The following is an 18,717-nucleotide window of genomic DNA, read 5'->3' on the forward strand; positions in this document are numbered from 1 at the left end:
GTTCTGCTTCCTTCCCCTATTTTCACTTTTCTCTTTCCTTTGTCTCTGTTGTGACTGTGCTGCTCAATGTGTGTGTGTGTGTGTGTGTGTGTGTGTGTGTGTGTGTGTGTGTGTTTGAGACAGAGTTTTGCTCTTGTTGCCCAGGCTGGAGTACAGTGGTGCGATCTTGGCTCACTGCAACCTCTGCATCCCAGGTTCAAGTGATTCTCCTGTGTCAGCCTCCTGAGTAGCTGGGATTATAGGCGCCCGTCACCACTCCCAGCTAATTTTTGTATTTTTAGTATTGACAGGATTTCACCATGTTGGCCAGGCTGGTCTTGAACTCCTGACCTCAGGTGATCCACCCGCCTTGGCCTCCCAAAGTGCTGGGATTATAGGCGTGAGCCACCATGCCTGGCCTCAATGTGGTTTTTAAAAACATTGTTTTATTTATTTTAAATTTTGTGGGTACATAGTAAGTGTATATATTTATGGGGTACATGAGGTGTTTTGATACAGTCATGGAATGTGAAATAAGCACATCATGGAGAATGGGGTATCCATTTCCTCAAGCATTTATCCTTTGAGTTACAAACATCCAGTTTCACTCTTTATTTTTAAACTGTACAATTAAGTTATTATTGACTATAGTCATCCTGTTGTGCTATCAAATACTACGTCTTATTTATTCTTTCTATTTTTTTGTACCCATTAAACATCCCCACCCCCCTGCAACCCCCCACTACCCTTCCCAGGCTCTGGTAACCAACCTTCTATTCTCTAAATCCATGAGTTCAAATGTTTTGATTTTTAGATCCCACAAATAAGTGAGAACATGCAATGTTTGTCTTATTTAATGTAACATGATGATCTCTAGTTCCATCCACGTTGTTGTGACACAGGATTCTTTCAGTGCTGCTTCACCAGCTGGAAATCTCTGTGGCTGGTGGCACCCCTGCCAGAACTTCACTGGGGCCTGCTGGGCTCACCCTTCCCGCTCAGCCTGGCAGGCTGCACTCAGGCTGCACTACCAGCCTGGATCTTGCACCTGCCGCAGCTTTGAACTGGTCTGGTGTGCCACGACTGGCTTCCGCCTTGCTTGCCAGTGTCCGGACAAAGGGGATGTGGCATTGCCCAAAAACTCAGAGATGTCAGCAACTGTGGAGCCCCAAGTGGTGTTACAGGTTTTGCTCAGGGAGTCCCAAGGTCTGAGCCCCCAGGGAGCTTTAGAGTTCAGACCCCCAGGAAGTGGTACAGCTCTCGTTTGTTCCTGCCACCCACAGCTTCAGTGTACAGGGGCGTGTCACAGCTTTTTCGGTTCCATCATCAGCAGCTCGGCAAGCAGGGCATGTGATTCCCAGTGTTTTTTTTCTTCCTCATTGCTCAGTGAGCAGGAGGGAGGGTTACAGTGTTATAGCTCTTTTTGCACCCAGTCCTTCTGGGTTCTTGTCCTGAGACCAAAAGGAATGAGGTACACAGACAATGGAGAGTGAACAAGGAAAAGAAGAATTGTACTGAGTGACAGAAAAGCTCTCGTCAATGAGAGGGGACCTGAAGTTGGTAGCCCTCCGTGTGAGAGGGGAGCTGAAAGCCAGTAGCCCTCTGTGAGGCTGAGTCTGGAGTTTTTATGGGCTCAGAATGGGGGAGTACATGCTGATTGATCCATGGGTGGACGTGGAAAAAGCAGCATTTGATTGACTAAAAGGCATTGAGGAAGTTCTTACTCTGGTCATGGACTCCACCTGGAACTAGCAGCTTGGTTTTCAGGCTTCAGGCTGTCTTTGACTTGAAGGTCAGGTTTCACCAGACCCATTCTTGTCTGCCTAAGAATTTGTCTCTCTTCTGTCACTATCAGTTGCAAATGACAGGATCTCATTCTTTTTTATGGCTGTATAGTACTCCATTGTATATATGTACCACATTTCTTTATCCATTCATCTGTTGATGGACACTTAGCTTGCTTCCAGATCTTAGGTATTGTAAACAGTGCTGCAACAAACATAGGAGTGGAGATGTCTCTCTGATATACTGACTTCCTTTCTTTTGGATATATACCCAGCAGTGGGATTGCTGAATCATATGGTAGCTAAATTTTTAGTCTTTTGGGGAACCACTAAACTGTTCTCCATAGTTGTGCTAATTTACATTCTCACTAACAGTATACAAGAGTACCCTTTTCTCCTCATCCTTGCCAGCATTTGTTACTGCCTGTCTTTTGGATATAAGCCATTTTAACTGGGGTGAGATGACATCTCATTTTAGTTTTGATTTGCATTTCTCTGATGATCAGTGATGTTGAGCACCTTTTCTATTTTTTTCTTATTTAATTTTTTAATTATACTTTAAGTTCTAGGGTGCATGTGCACAACATGCAGGTTTGTTACATATGTATACATGTGCCATGTTGGTGTGCTGCACCCATTAACTCGTCATTTACATTAGGTATATCTCCTAATGCTATTCCCCCCCTCCCCCCACCCCACGACAGGCCCCGGTGTGTGATGTTCTCCTTCCTGTGTCCAAGTGTTCTCATTGTTCAATTCCCACCTATGAGTGAGAACATGTGGTGTTTGGTTTTTTGTCCTTGCGATAGTTTGCTGAGAATGATGGTTTCCAGCTTCATCCATGTCCCTACAAATGACATGAACTCATCCCTTTTTATGGCTGCATAGTATTCCATGGTGTATTTGTGCCACATTTTCTTTTTTTTTTTTTCTTTGAAACGTTTTCAATTTTTTTTTTTTAAATTGATCATTCTTGGGTGTTTCTCACAGAGGGGGATTTGGCAGGGTCATAGGACAATAGTGGAGGGAAGGTCAGCAGATAGACAAGTGAACAAAGGTCTCTGGTTTTCCTAGGCAGAGGACCCTGCGGCCTTCCGCAGTGTTTGTGTCCCTGGGTACTTGAGATTAGGGAGTGGTGATGACTCTTAACGAGCATGCTGCCTTCAAGCATCTGTTTAACAAAGCACATCTTGCACCGCCCTTAATCCATTTAACCCTGAGTGGACACAGCACATGTTTCAGAGAGCACAGGGTTGGGGGTAAGGTCACAGATCAACAGGATCCCAAGGCAGAAGAATTTTTCTTAGTACAGAACAAAATGAAAAGTCTCCCATGTCTACTTCTTTCCACACAGACACGGCAACCATCTGATTTCTCAATCTTTTCCCCACCTTTCCCCCCCTTCTATTCCACAAAACCGCCATTGTCATCATGGCCCGCTCTCAATGAGCTGCTGGGCACACCTCCCCGACGGGGTGGTGGCCGGGCAGAGGGGCTTCTCACCTCCCAGTAGGGGTGGCCGGGCAGAGGCGCCCCTCACCTCCCGGACGGGGTGGCTGGCCGGGCGGGGGGCTGACCCCCCCACCTCCCTCCCGGATGGGGCGGCTGGCCGGGCAGAGGGGCTCCTCACTTCCCAGTAGGGGCGGCCGGGCAGAGGCGCCCCTCACCTCCCAGACGGGGCGGCTGGCCAGGCGGGGGGCTGACACCCCCACCTTCCTCCCGGACGGGGCGGCTGGCTGGGCGGGGGGCTGACCCCCCACCTCCCTCGCGGACGGGGCGGCTGGCCGGGCAGAGGGGCTCCTCACCTCCCAGTAGGGGCGGCCGGGCAGAGGCGCCCCTCACCTCCCGGATGGGGTGGCTGGCCGGGCGGGGGGCTGACCCCCCCACCTCCCTCCCGGATGGGGTGGCTGGCCGGGCGGGGGGCTGACCCCCCCACCTCCCTCCTGGACGGGGCGGCCGGCCGGGCGGAGGGGCTCCCCACCTCCCAGTAGGGGCGGCTGGGCAGAGGTGCCCCTCACCTCCCAGACGGGGCGGCTGGCCTGGCGGGGGGCTGACCCCCCCACCTCCCTCCCGGACGGGGCGGCTGGCCTGGCGGGAGCTGACCCCCACCTCCCTCCCGGACGGGGTGGCTGCAGGGCAGAGACGCTCCTCACCTCCCAGACGGGGTGGCTGCCAGGCGGTGGGGCTCTTCACTTCTCAGATGGGGTGGCTGCTGGGCGGAGGGGCTCCTCACTTCTCAGACGGGGCGGTTGCCGGGCGGAGGGTCTCCTCACTTCTCAGACAGGGCGGCCGGGCAGAGACGCTCCTCACCTCCCAGACACGGTCGCGGCCGGGCAGAGGCGCTCCTCACATCCCAGACGGGGCGGCGGGGCAGAGGCGCTCCCCACATCTCAGACGATGGGCTGCTGGGCAGAGACGCTCCTCACTTCCTAGATGGGATGGTGGCCGGGAAGAGGCGCTCCTCACTTCCTAGATGGGATGGCGGCCGGGAAGAGGCGCTCCTCACTTTCCAGACTGGGCAGCCAGGCAGAGGGGCTCCTCATGTCCCAGACGATGGGTGGCCAGGCAGAGACGCTCCTCACTTCCCAGACGGGATGGCGGCCGGGCAGAGGCTGCACTCCTGGCACTTTGGGAGGCCAAGGCAGGCGGCTGGGAGGTGGAGGTTGTAGCGAGCCGAGATCACGCCACCGCACTCCAGCCTGGGTGCCATTGAGCACTGAGTGAACCAGACTCCGTCTGCAATCCCGGCACCTAGGGAGGCCGAGGCTGGCGGATCACTCGTGGTTAGGAGCTGGAGACCAGCCCGGCCAACACAGCGAAACCCCGTCTCCACCAAAAAAATACGAAAACCAGTCAGGTGTGGTGGCGCGTGCCTGCAATCGCAGGCACTCGGCAGGCTGAGGCAGGAGAATCAGGCAGGGAGGTTGCAGTGAGCCGAGATGGCAGCAGTACAGTCCAGCTTCGGCTCGGCATCAGAGGGAGACCGTGGAAAGAGAGGGAGAGGGAGACCATGGGGAGAGGGAGAGGGAGAGGGAGGGGGAGGGGGAGGGAGAGGGAGAGGGAGAGGGAGAGGGGCAAAAGGCCATTTTCTTAATCCAGTCTATCATTGATGGACATTTGGGTTGGTTCCAAATCTTTGCTATTGTGAATAGTGCCACAATAAACACACGTGTGCATTGTGTCTTTATAGCAGCAAGATTTATAATCCTTTGGGTATATACCCAGTAATGGGATGGCTGGGTCAAATGGTATTTCTAGTTCTAGATCCTTGAAGAATCGCCACACTGTCTTCCACAATGGTTGAACTAGTTTACAGTCCCACCAACAGTGTAAAAGTGTTCCTATTTCTCCACATCCTCTCCAGGACCTGTTGTTTCCTGACTTTTTAATGATCGCCATTCTAACTGGTGTGAGATGGCATCTCATTGTGGTTTTGATTTGAATTTCTCTGATGGCCAGTGATGATGAGCATTTTTTCATGTGTCTTTTGGCTGCGTAAATGTCTTCTTTTGAGAAGTGTTTGAGTTCTTTGTAGATACTGGCAATAGCTAAAGTGTTTTATTGGTTTGTTGTTGTTGTTGTCATCGTTGTTGCTGTTGTTTGAGAAAGGGTCTCACTCTGTCACTCAGGCTGGAGTGCAGTGGTGCAATCTGGGCTCATTGCAACCTCTGCTTCCCAGGCTCAAGGGATTCTCCAGCCTCAGCCTCCTGAGTAGCTGGGACTACAGGGGTAAGCCACTACACTCGGCCAATTTTTGTATTTTTTGTAGAAACAGGGTTTCGTCATGTTGCCTAAACTGATCTCGAACTCCCGGGCTCAAGCCATCTGCCTGCCTCAGCCTCTGAAAGTGCTGTGATTACAGGCTTGAGCCACCTTACCCAGTCAAGAGCTACAGTTTTTAAAATGCACTATTCACAATAGCAAAGACTTGGAAGCAACCGAAATGTCCAACAATGATAGACTGGATTAAGAAATTGTGGCACATATACACCATGGAATACTATGCAGCCATAAAAAATGATGAGTTCATGTCCTTTGTAGGAACATGGATGAAATTGGAAATCATCATTCTCAGTAAACTATTGCAAGGACAAAAAACCAAACACTGCATGTTCTCACTCATAGGTGGGAATTGAACAATGAGAACACATGGACACAGGAAGGGGAACATCACACTCCGGGGACTGTTGGGGGGTGGGGGGAGGGGGGAGGGATAGCATTAGGAGATATACCTAATGCTAAATGACGAGTTAATGGGTGCAGTACACCAGCATGGCACATGTATACATATGTAACTAACCTGCACATTGTGCACATGTACCCTAAAACTTAAAGTGTAATAAAAAAAAATGATAGCAGTGGCAGTAAGTGGTTATTACTGCAAGGGATGAACTGTGAGCTTTCAGAATCACAGGTATTTGGGTTCTACCCTCTTCATTTCTCCTTCTTGGGCATTTAGGTAAGAGAGGCCTCAGATGTCTGACTGAGTCAGACAGAAACTGTAAAGCCGTTGGCTAAGTTGTTCAAGGGGATGTTAGAGCCAAAGCCAAGGCTTGTCTAGTGGGCACTGGTAAGGCAGTTAAGGGCTTCCAGAGTGTTGCTACTGAAAAAAAAAAATAAGGCTTCTGTGAAAGGATAAGGTGTTCACAGAATGGGCTAGTTGACATTAAGCTCCCAGTCTCGAGAAAATGTCTGTGTAGCAAGGTACGCTGTGAAAGCATTATACAACCCAACCCTATGGCATTTCCCTTTTAGGCTTTTATTTCAGCTCTGAGAGATCCAAGATTCAAGGTAAAAAAATGAATCATTAATTTCTAAACTAAGTACTCTGTCTATGCCTGCCTTTTCCATCTGTGAATATTAGCTCCCAGAAGCTACATACACTTACAAAAATGGTGAAATCTTACTAAATATAATTTAGAATTATGATGGCCATTTAACAACACTACACTTTAAGATGTACATTTAAAAATGGAGGCTCCTGGCTGGGCATGGTAGTTCACACCTCTAATTTCAATGCTTTTGGAGGCCAAAGCAAGAGGATCACTTGAGGCCAGGACTGGGCAACATAGCAAGACCCCTTCTCTACAAAAAATTATCTCTACTTGGGAGGCTGAGGCAGAAGGATCACTTGAGCCCAGGAGTTCAAGATTACAGTGAGCTATGATCATGCCACTGCACTCCAGCCTGGGTAACAGAGTAAGACCCTCTCTCTAAAAAAAAAACCTAAAATAAAATGAGGGCTCCTGGATTAGGCCCACCCAGAGATGCCCATTATTGTGCAGAAGCTTCTAAAATATTTCAGAAATGTTTTTATTGTCTCTTTCAAAAGACTACAAAACACAAATGAAAAGCTTAAGTGACTAATTGATAAGAAAAACTGGGCCGGGCGTGGTGGCTCACGCCTGTAATCCCAGCACTTTTGGGGGCCGAGGCGGGCGGTTCACGAGGTCAGGAGATCGAGACCATCCTGGCTAACATGGTGAAACCCCGTCTCTACTAAAAATACAAAAAATTAGCCGGGCGTGGTGGCAGGCGCCTGTAGTCCCAGCTACTCCGGAGGCAGAGGCAGGAGAATGGCGTGAACCCAGGAGGCGGAGCTTGCAGTGAGCCGAGATTGCGCCACTGCACGCCAGCTTGGGCAACAGAGCGAGACTCCGTCTCAAAACAAAAAACAACAACAACAACAAAAATAAAAACTGAGGCCAGTGGTAGTGGCTCATGTCTGTAATCCCAGAACATTGGGAGGTTGAGAAGGGTGGATCACCTGAGTCCAGGAGTTTGAGACTAGCCTGGGCTGGTATCTCATTGGCCACCAGAAACCCAAAAGTCAAGTTCCCTCTTAGAGCACAAACTAATACTTGTTACCCCAAGGTCAAATGCTCTCTTACAGGACAAACTAACCCTGGATTCAAAAGCCAATAATATCAGGGAGCTGAATCCAAAAAGAGCAGAGTCCAACCTTACAGGAACTTACAGCCCTAAGGACTCTGTGAGGAAGACAGGGGACCTCAAAAGGGGTAAACAGTGTCTTTCCTGCATCTCTCAAGAGGTCTTGTGAGTTGCCAACTATGTTCTTAAGGTCCCTTTTTATAGCTACCAGGACTGTCAAAAGACAAAACTGCAACAAACTCAAATATCTTTCTTGGTTTTTATCTGTAATTCTAGAATTGGGCAATATTTTATTCTGTAAAATAGGATGAGAGTTCCGATGAGCTGAGCAGAAGAGGCTGGTTTTATAGGTAGAAATAAATTGAAGAAAGCAGAAACAGAAAACAAAAAGTGATCGGTCATTTCAAAGTTACTTTTCTTGTAAAGGTTAAAGCAAAGGGGAGTTCCTTATCATGCTGGCTAAAACAGTCCTGCTTGGAGATTTGGCTATTATCTCTCTCTCGATGTCTTGGAAGGTCATATAAAACTCTTAGTAGCTTGGTGGCATGAAACTTCAGCATAAGTAATCCCATTTTGGTTTGGTTTGGTTTGTTGGGCGTAGTGTAGGAGCTTAGTCCAAACCAATGGCCTCCTATAAAATTTATTTAACAACACTTTACTTGTATTATATCATCTTGTTCATTCAACAACCACTGAGGGGATAGAATAATTTATACAAGGTCATATAGTGATGGAGAAGATTTTCAACCAAGATTTTTCTGATTACGGAGCCTGCTTTTCATCAGTGCAACATTTTTTTCCCAACTTTGTTTGCTCATAAGGTACATGTTATGCAGATTTCTAGGCCTCTTTCTTTTTTTAAATTAATTAATTAATTATTATTATTATACTTTAAGTTTTAGGGTACATGTGCACAATGTGCAGGTTAGTTACATATGTATACATGTGTCTAGGCCTCTTTCTTAGACATTCTGGGTTAGTGGGTCTGGCACAAAGTCCTGAAATCTTAATTTTTATCAAGATCCATAGTTTAGTCTACTGGGTAAATGAATATAGGAGATCTTGCTATATACTATACTCTCTAATATTAGGTAACGAAAATAAGCTTTTCTCCATTCCTAAATTTATATTGCTTACCTAAAGAAGTGAAACCAAATCAGAACATGCCATCTTACATGTAATGAGAGGCAAAAGCTTTTATCTAACAGATAGTTACAACTCTCCATTCCTTCTACATATAAACATGATCAAGTGTTCATCATCCTTATAAAATGGCTATCCCTTCCCTTTCTCCTGCCTTTCCCAACCAAGATTCTTGAAACAGAAACCTACCTTCATGGTCTCCAATTCCTTACTTATTTTGAATTTCTCAACCCACTGTATTTTGGCTGCTGCTTTATGTCATCACAGAACTGCTCTTCACCAATAACTTCCTGTTTGTATTCATATCCACTCTTACCTAACCTGACTTTCCTAGAATAAGTCTTAATTTCGTTAAACTTTATCTGAAAATTGCTTAATCATTTTATCAGGCATTGTCATTTCTTCCCAGAAATAAGTTGTCAATTACATCACGTAAAAAGTTCTGTCCCAGGCCAGGTTTGGAACAATTCTTTTCAGTGGCAGCAGATTTGGAAAAGCAAGGGATAACATATGTAGTACAAAATAAGTGGTGAGATGAAAGCTAAAATGAACATCTGGAAGAAAAAAGCATGGCCAGATGGGGTAAAGTCCAGAAAGAAGAGTGAACAGAGCTGGAGTTACAATGGTAAACTGTGTCTCACTAAAATCTTCCAGCTCCATGAAAAGGGCTGTGGCTTGACGTTTATAAATGTGTGGAAGGAAAGAGAAGTCTATAATAATCTACCTGTTGACACAATATACATTGGGAAGTTACAACTAAACAATTATTTTAATATCACTTCATTTTACCCAGGTATTTCAGGAAAATTTTTAAAAAGATTAACACTTTTACAATGTAACCCAAAAAGTATCTGAGACAGGTCTCAATCAATTTAGACATTTATTTCACCAAGGATAAGGACAATGACTGGGAGAAAACACATGAAATGAGAGAAACAGTCTGTGGCCTGTGCCTTTCTCCAAAGATGATTTTGAGGGCTTTCGTATTTAAAGGGGTAAAACAGGTTGGTGGGTAAAAATGGAAGGTATGATCACATTACTGAATCCACCTGTTGCAAGAGAAAAGGATTAGGTAGGGGAATAGTCAAGTTTTCATCTCATGCCCAGGCACTTTACCTAAGATAAAGTGAACATAGAATAGCTACCTGTGGAAAAATTTTAAAACCTTTTATCTGTAGATATCTGCTTAAGAACAAAAGGAAAGGCAGCTTCTGGCATGAGTCAGCTTTCAGATCATTTTTTTCCTTTTGGCATAGAAAATTGGAATCCCAAGTTTTTATTTTCCTTTTATATTTCTTCCTCCTCTTCTTTTTAGAAATCTTTCAGAGGCAGTATTTTAGAAGAAAATGAGTTTCTGGTCTTGGGTTTTGTCTGATCTCTTGTGGCTAGGACAGTTTATTCCCAGACAAATAGGTCCCACACTGTTAGGAAAGCTCATTTTTAGCAGGTTATGAAGCCTCATGTCTTATGAAGAAAAAAATAGGGACAGGAAGAGAGAAAGACAACTGTAAACAAACAAAAAAAGGAAGAACAATCCTGGAAAAGTGATATAGGTCATATTACTCGGAAGCTCATACATCAATAGGCAGGCATAAAAATGGTTTATGTGTAAAAATAGGTTGCTGTTATTTTCTTCTGAAGTTTAAATTGTCCAGCTTCAGTTTACAAGGCTTTAAGGAAAGCATAGCTTAATTTTTAGTAATTTGAGATGAGGAAAAAAAATAGGAAAAAAAGGGAAAAGAAAAAAGAAAAAAATCCATTATTTTGGGGTCTCAGAGCCAGGAAAAACTTTAGAATTTGGTCTCAATTCTAAATAATAATAAAAATAAAAAAATTTACTCAAGGCTAGAATCTAATAAGTCATACTATAGTTTGAATCATGATTTTTCTCTCTCCATCCCTATTTTAAGACAAAATTACAGTAGAACCAATTTGTTGCAGTATAAGTTTTAGTCTTATTATACTTGGCCTGATTATTTGCATAAGGTGTAGCAAGAACAATTATTTGTCACATAGGCTCTTTTTAAATTGGCTTTGATGGAACTTTACAGAAATCTCAAATTAGATTTTTTAAAGCTTTGAGCCAAGCCACAGATTTATTTGTGCCTGAAAATACCTGTATGATTTGGGTAAATTCCTCTTCTCTCAAGGTCCCAAGATAACTTGGGGTGCTTGGGCCTGTCAGAAAGTGACATTCTTTACTTGCTACAGGCTAGGAACCCTATATAGGGACTGTGTAGACAAAGTATGAGGCCAGTTTTCCCAGGGGTGTTTCATTGGCTCTATAAATCAATTTTGATTCCTTAAAGCAGTCTGTTTATATTTGAAAACATGCCATTGCAGTGAAAGCCTTGGTAAAATAGCCTCCAATTGTGTCCTGTTACAAAAAACAAAACAAAACAAAACAAAACAGATTCTTATTGCACGTATGCAAATAACTATAATGCCATAAGTTAAGAATAATCACAAATGGCTTCCAAATTCTAAAGAAATCAGGTAGAGAGAAAGAAATATGATCCAGATTCTTCTCACAAGAGTATTACTTTACCCAATTGCTAAAAGCTATAAATATCTCAAAAGTAAAAAGTTTTCTTGACTTTAGAAAACAAAAAAGAAAGGATCAGCAGCATTTTAAGAAAAAAATTATAAAAATACTCTCTTGGTCTTTTGTTAGTTTAGTCCATGCTATTTTTGTTTTCCCCAATATTGGGCCAGCAGTTTTTATGAATATATTAGCTTTCTATGAGAGTCCTGGAAATTGTTTTTGTTTTGTCCTTTTCTATTTTAATGGCACAATTTTCAAAGTACCAGAGATCTGCATTTAAGAGTACCCATTGGAGTCCCATGGCTGATTATAAACTGCTTTTTGAAAAGGACTGAAACAAGACAACAATTGTCTGTGAATGACAAAAGTTTTCGGACAGCCACAGTTAAAGACACAATTGACAAGGAAATCTGGTCATCTCTGTGGCACACAACAATTTAACATACCAATTATAATTATTACTGGCAATATATACTGAGACATATCAGAATTATACAAATTTTATATAATTTTGTAACATACTAATAAAATTTTTAAATGAATATAACTCAGAGAAAGCTAAATGTCATTTTATATTTGGCAATGCTTCTTACATGATTTTAATATATCAAACAGCCAAATATGTCTCTTTTGGACACTGGAGGATCTAATATCTAAAAGGGTTAATCAGGTAAAACAAACTTATTTTGAATTTGATTTTGGAAAGTTTGTCAAATGTCAAAGGTTTAAAACACTTGATATTACAAAATAGAATCCACATCACTATAATGATATTTCAAGTTATCATTTAGTTAGCCAAAATGAAAACTCAAAGATTTAACAAAGGCAAAAACTTTTATTCTTCAGAGAGGAGACTTAATTTCCCAAATCATAAGCCCTGATTAAGACAGCATGAGGCCAATTAAATCTGCCTCTCAAATCTGATAAACAAATCTATAAAATTGTGAGCATCTTGATCATAGGATTTAATTTTTTTTTTTGAGATGAAGTCTCGCTCTTGTCCCCTAGGCTGGAGTGCAATGGCATAATCTTGGCTCACTGCAACCTCCGCCTCCCAGGTTCAAGTGATTCTCCTGCCTCAGCCTCCCGAGTAGCTGGGATTACAGACGCCCGCCACCACGCCTGGCTAATTTTTGTATTTTTAGTAGATGGGGTTTCACCACGTTGGCCAGGCTGGTCTCGAACTCCTGACCTCAGGTAATCCACCCGCCTCGGCCTCTCAAAGTGCTGGGATTACAGGCATGAGCCACTGCACCCAGCCCCAGGATTTAATTTTAATAAACCTTTAATTTTTTAATTTTTAATTTTTTTTAAATTTTATTTTGAGATAGAGTCTCTATTGCCCAGATTGGAGTGCAGTGGCATGATCATGGCTCACTGCAGCCTCATCCTCCCAGGCTAAAGTGATACCCCTGCCTCAGCCTCCTGGGTAGCTGGGACTACAGGCATGTGCCACCACACCTAGATAAATTTTTTTGTTTTTTTGTTTTTTTTTTTGTAGAGATGGGGTTTTGTCATGTTGCCCAGGCTGGTCTTGAACTCGTGGGCTCAAGTGATCCTCCCACCTTTGTTGCCTTCCCAAAGTGCTGGGATTACAGATGTGAGCCACTGTGCCCAGCCATAAACCTTTTTATAAACTTTTATAATTAAAAAATGTGTTAATATTCCAAGAAACCCTTTTTAAGCTGACACAGGAGCTCAGATACTAGTCTTGCATCAGTGTGCCTTTGATATTAATACTTAATTTATAGATAGACTCTGAACTAATTTATCTCTCAAAATTGGCCCTTACAATCTCCTGTGTCCACCTCTTCCCTGATAGTCCCTGGCCTAGAGGGGCTGAATAGTTTTAATTTCTGGCCCTGTGTCTCATGTACACAGTTTATTTTGACTGTCAACTTCTCCTGGGTCAGAAGATGAGGCTTTAACTACTGTCAATGTTTAAGATTCAGCAGAACTTGGTCCTGTTTTTAGACCCAAGAGTCAAAGCCCTGTAACTTATCACCACAAGGACTTTAAAAGTTACATATATGTAATAACCTTACTTTAAAAAATTTTAATTTCAATTTTCGTAAACAAACCAAAACATAATCACAATTACACAGGAATTATTTTGATAAAACATAAAATCCATTTGTTAGGTCAGTTACCAAAAGGCAAAAAAGTCCTTCTGAAATATGATTGGTTTTCCCTATGAGGAGTCTATTTAGATAACTTGGAAGTCAAAACTAATGAAAATAGTACTTGAATTAGTTAGACATAGGAAGAATGTACTCTGGGTCATAAGTGAAATTTTTCAGTTTTATAGAAAAGTTGAAAGCCAAAGCACAGAATTTTATATTGGAAGAAAACATTTTCTTTAGACTTTTAATGTAAAACATTTTTAGCATCAGGCAACAACAGCAGTTGGAACATGAAAAAAGTTACAACAGCTGATGAAGAAGTTGAAGAAAGAGGTATTACTTCAGGCCTTCTCAAAGGGGACATAAAGCTGAAAACAGTGAGGCACAATAAAAGTTGAACTTTTGGGTTAAAAACAAAATTAAGGCCAGGCACAGTTACTCACGCCTGTAATCCCAGCACTTTGGGAGGCTAAGTCGGGTGGATCACTTGAGTCCAGGAGTTCAAGACCATCCTGGGCAACATGGCAAATGCCCTCTCTACTAAAAATACAAAAAATTAGCTGAGTGTGGTGGCACATGCCTGTAGTCCCAGCGACTCAGGTGGCTGAGGTGAGAGAATCACATAAGCCCGGAGGTCAAGGCTGTTGTGAGCTGAGATTGTGCCACTGAACTCCAGCCTGGGTGACTGAGTGAAACCCTGCCTCAAAAAGGAAAAACAAGTACAAAATTAAAATCTCTTCTAATTTTATTAAGAGTAAATTAATACCTTAAGAAAATTTTGTTGTTCTAACCAATTCTTAGTGTATTAGTGTATTTTTAATATCCAAGTCCAATCTCTAGAAGGACTATTACAAATAATTCATACAAATTTATTTGCATAAATTTATATAAATATTATAAATAATTTCCTTTTAATTATAAGCAACTTGATCAAGTTTTTTAAATCACAAGTTCTCTTTTTACAAACTTTATTACAACTTACACAAACCATTTACAACGTGCTTGGACTTGCCTGTTTTATTCTAAACATCCCTCTTTTCTAAATAACCAGTCATTTTATTTTAGGGCAAAAATTTACAAGATTCTTTTCTGTATAAAATTATTTTCCTTTTAACTTTTCTTACCAAAAAAATCTCTTTATATTTATAACTTCCTTTACATCACTCTTATTTACTAGTTTCTTTTGCCCATTTTCATAAATAAGCTTTAAATAACCTTTGAATTAAACAAAAATATTTTTTCTTTAAATAAGAACACTTTTTTTAAAGAAAATGTTTTCCTATAAAGTAATTTTAAAAATTTAAAATAATGCAGATATTTAATGAATGTCAGTTGTTTAATTCAATATAACTTTAGATTCTAACTTATATGGCAAGTTTATTTACAAGAATTTATTCCATTACATTTATCTAATTAATTAAAAATAGTTTAACTAGATTACTTATGAAAATTGTGATAGTAATCATTTGAAGTTATTTCCCTGTTAACCATTTTAATAGCTAGTGAATATCAGGCTTTTTCTTAAATAAGAACTTTAAGATTAAGTGAATTTTTTTTTTGTCAGTAACTCAGGATTTAGTTGTTTCTAGTAAATCAACAATATTAAATTTCTTATTTATTAAAAATACACAAAGATAATTTTCTCTTGGGCTGCAAGCTTTATAACCCTCATGCTAAATTCTGACACTTATAATGTCTAGCAGAGATAAATATTAGACTGCTTGACCAGTAAATCTAAACAATAACATATGTTGACTATTCTGAAGCCATTTCTAATTTTATTTTACCAATAATTTCAAACCAGCTTGCTTATTTGTTTATTTATTTATTTATTGAGACAGAGTCTCCCTCTGCCACCCAGTCTGGGGTGCAGTGGCATGATCTTGGCTCACTGCAACTTCTGCCTCCCAGGTTCAAGTGATTCTCCTGCCTCAGCCTCCTGAGTAGCTGGGACTACAGGCATGTGCCACCACGCCTGGCTAGTTTTTGTATTTTTTAGTAGAGACAAGGTTTCACCATGTTGGCCAGGCTGGTCTCAAACTCCTGACCTGAGGTGACCTGCCCACTTCAGCCTCCCAAAGTGCTGGGATTGCAGGCATTAGCCACTGCTGCTGGCCCAAACCAGCTTATTTATTAAGAATTTACTTAAGTCACATGAACTTGAAAAAGCGTTTGGGCTCAAAATTTCTATTTTTCTGATACAGAGTTTATTTAAGTTTTTTAATGCCAATTAATCAGAACTCCTTTGTATATTTTTGGTAGTGAAACATTATATACATGACACATAAATTCATATACACATTAGACATGCAGATAGAAGCCAATCTTATAGACTTATAAGACTTCCTTTTTTTTTCCTATTTTAGATTTCCAATTTCTTGATAACCTCATTCATTACCCTAGGCAATTGTCATCTAGATAGCCCTAAGTTTGTATACTAAATGCATAAGTCCTTGGTGAAGATCACGGCAAAATTTACTTCTCAAGATACAGAGACAGAGAGAAAGAGATAGAGAGAGAGAGTCTGGTGTGCCAGTGGAGATTAAAAATGGATGCCAAGTCAATCATAAAATTATAGAAATCTACCATAGGATTGCATAAGGAGACCAACTGTATTTACATGGGTAGTTTTAAATTTAGCCTTTAGCCTCTATCTTTTAGATGCATCTTTGAGCTCTCGGCAGAGCTAACACTGAATCCTGATTATCCAAAAAGATAGCGATAACATGGAATTAGGTCATGTAATGATTTTATAGTGAACTTTGTTACAAAGACTTTTTTATCTGTCTAAACCCCACCCTTATCTTAAACACTTAAGAGTAGCTCCTGTTGTAATAATTATTTCATTCAAAAAAGAAATCAGGGCCTGGTGTGGTGGCTCACACCTGTAATCCTGGTACTTTGGGAGGCCAAGGTAGGTGGATCACCTGAGGTCAGGAGTTTGAGACCAACCTGGCTAACATGGTGAAACCACATCTCTACTAAAAATACAAAAATTAGCCAGGTGTGGTGGTACATGCCTGTAATCCCAGCTACTTGGGAGTCTGAAGTAGGATAATCGCTTGAACCTGGGAGGCGGAAGTTGCAGTGAGCTGAGATCACTCCATTGTACTCCAGCCTGGGCGATAAAGTGAAACTCCATTGCAAAAAAAAAAAAAAAAGAAATCAGGTAACAGAGTACAAAAGCAAGAAGTTTAAGATCTAAGAGCAACTTGTCTGTTTATACTCTTGGGGTTCTATAAGGAAAAACGGAGGTTTCTTTTCAAAAAGGAATCTGTTACCATCTCTGTTTTCTTTAAGGAATCCTAGGCTGTTAGAAACTTTAGGTCCCTCATGCAGCAGAGAATGGCAAAAGGAAAGAGAGACAGGCATAAGTAAATGGAGAAAACAGAATTCAATTGACTGGAGAAGAAAAAAAAACTTTCTCAGAAAAAAAAGATTCTAGGAGTGAAGGAAAGCATAGAGGGCTCTTATATATATATTTGTATATGCATATATGTCTATATATGTATACATATATTTATAAATATATATTTGTATATACATGTATATATGTATGACATGTATACATATATGTGTATACATCTTGGATATTAGCTTTTTAAATTTTTTTATTTTTATTTTATATTTTTTTTTATACTTTAAGTTCTAGGGTACATGTGCACAATGTGCAGGTTTGTTACATATGCATACGTGTGCCATGTTGGTGTGCTGCACCCATTAACTCGTAAACTTTTCACCATTAAGCTTTTTTTCTTTTTCTTTTTTTAAAATTTCAATAGTTTTGGGGATACAGGTGGTTTTTTGTTACATGGATAAGTTCTTTAGTGGTGATTTCTGAGATTTTGGTGCACCCATCACCTGAGCAGTGTACACTGTACTTAATGTATAGTCTTTTATTTCTCACCCCCCTCCCACCCTTTCACCTGAGTCTCCGTTGTGTCATTCTTATGCCTTTATATCCTTATAGCTTAGCTTCCACTTATAAGTGAGAACATATGATGCTTGATTTTCCTTTCCTGAATGACTTAATTTAGAATAATGGCCTCCAATTCCATCCAGGTTGCTGTGAATGCCATTATTTCATTCTTTTTTATGGCTGAGTAGTATTCCATGGTGTGTGTGTGTGTGTGTGTGTGTGTGTGTGTGTGTATATATATATAACCACATTTTCTTTACAGACTCGTTGCTTGACGGACATTTGAATTGGTTTCATATTTTTGCAGTTGTGAATTGTGCTGCTATAAACATGCGTGTGCAAGTGTCCTTTTTATATAGTGACTTCTTTTCCTCTGGGTAGATACCCAATAGTGGAATTGCTGGAACAAATAATAGATCTACTTTTAGTTCTTTAAGGAATCTCCATGCTGTTTTCCATAGTGGTTGTAGCAGTTTCCATTCTGACCAGCAGTGTGAAAATGTTCCCTTTTCACCACATCCATGACAATGTCTATTAATTTTTTGATTATGGTCATTCTTGCAGGTATAACATGGTATCGCATTGTGGTTTTGATCTGCATTTCCCTGGTAATTAGTGATGTTGAGCATTTCTCCATATGCTTGTTGGCCATTTGTATATCTTCTTTGGGAATTGTCTAGAATCCCGGCACTTTGAGAGGCTGAAGTGGGTGGATTGCTTGAGCCCAGGAGTTTGAGTCAGCCTGGGCAGCATACTGAAACCATGTCTCTACAATTGAGGCCTTGTTCCCCATAATTTGGAACTTTCCTTCAGATTTGACCAAGTCAGGTATAGTTAATCAAACCTAAAGGGGAAAAGATCAAAACAACAAAAACAACAAAAACAGAAACAAAAAAAAAAAAACAAAAAAGTTAAGCAAAACAAACAATTGCACAATTTATACAATTACTGGGCTTTCTAATGGTAAGAAGAAATTAAGACCAGCTGTTTGTTAATCGTAAATTTTAGTCATTAAGGAGAATTCCCAAGACAAAACTCCAATTCAGCTACTTACCTAGGAATGGAGCTCAAGCTGAAGACTACTCTCTACCATCCTAGAAGCAAGAAAAAACTAAAACTTGTCTTCCCTGTTAGAAGTGAGCTGAAACTCCAAATAAGAGTTGCCTGCTTTCCCTCCTCATGGAAGCAAGAAAACTCACCTGCCTTGTTGGAAGTGAGTAAAACTCCAGAAAAGGAATTGTATGGCAAAATGAACTTTAGACTCAAAATTTTGGGAGATCAGGGATTCTCTGGAGGGAGTGCTCCTGGACTTCAGCAAATTGTCCTATTTAT

At 41.3% G+C, this 18,717-nt stretch overlaps 1 pseudogene; it reads left to right on the top strand.

Moving 5' to 3' along the window:
* Positions 1–842: 842 nt before the first annotated feature.
* The window catches only part of LOC107975216 (uncharacterized), a 94,689-nt pseudogene continuing 76,814 nt past the window's right edge, over positions 843–18,717 (top strand).

Source organism: Pan troglodytes, chromosome 5 (assembly GCF_028858775.2).
Source record: "Pan troglodytes isolate AG18354 chromosome 5, NHGRI_mPanTro3-v2.0_pri, whole genome shotgun sequence".
Classification (NCBI taxonomy): domain Eukaryota; kingdom Metazoa; phylum Chordata; class Mammalia; order Primates; family Hominidae; genus Pan; species Pan troglodytes.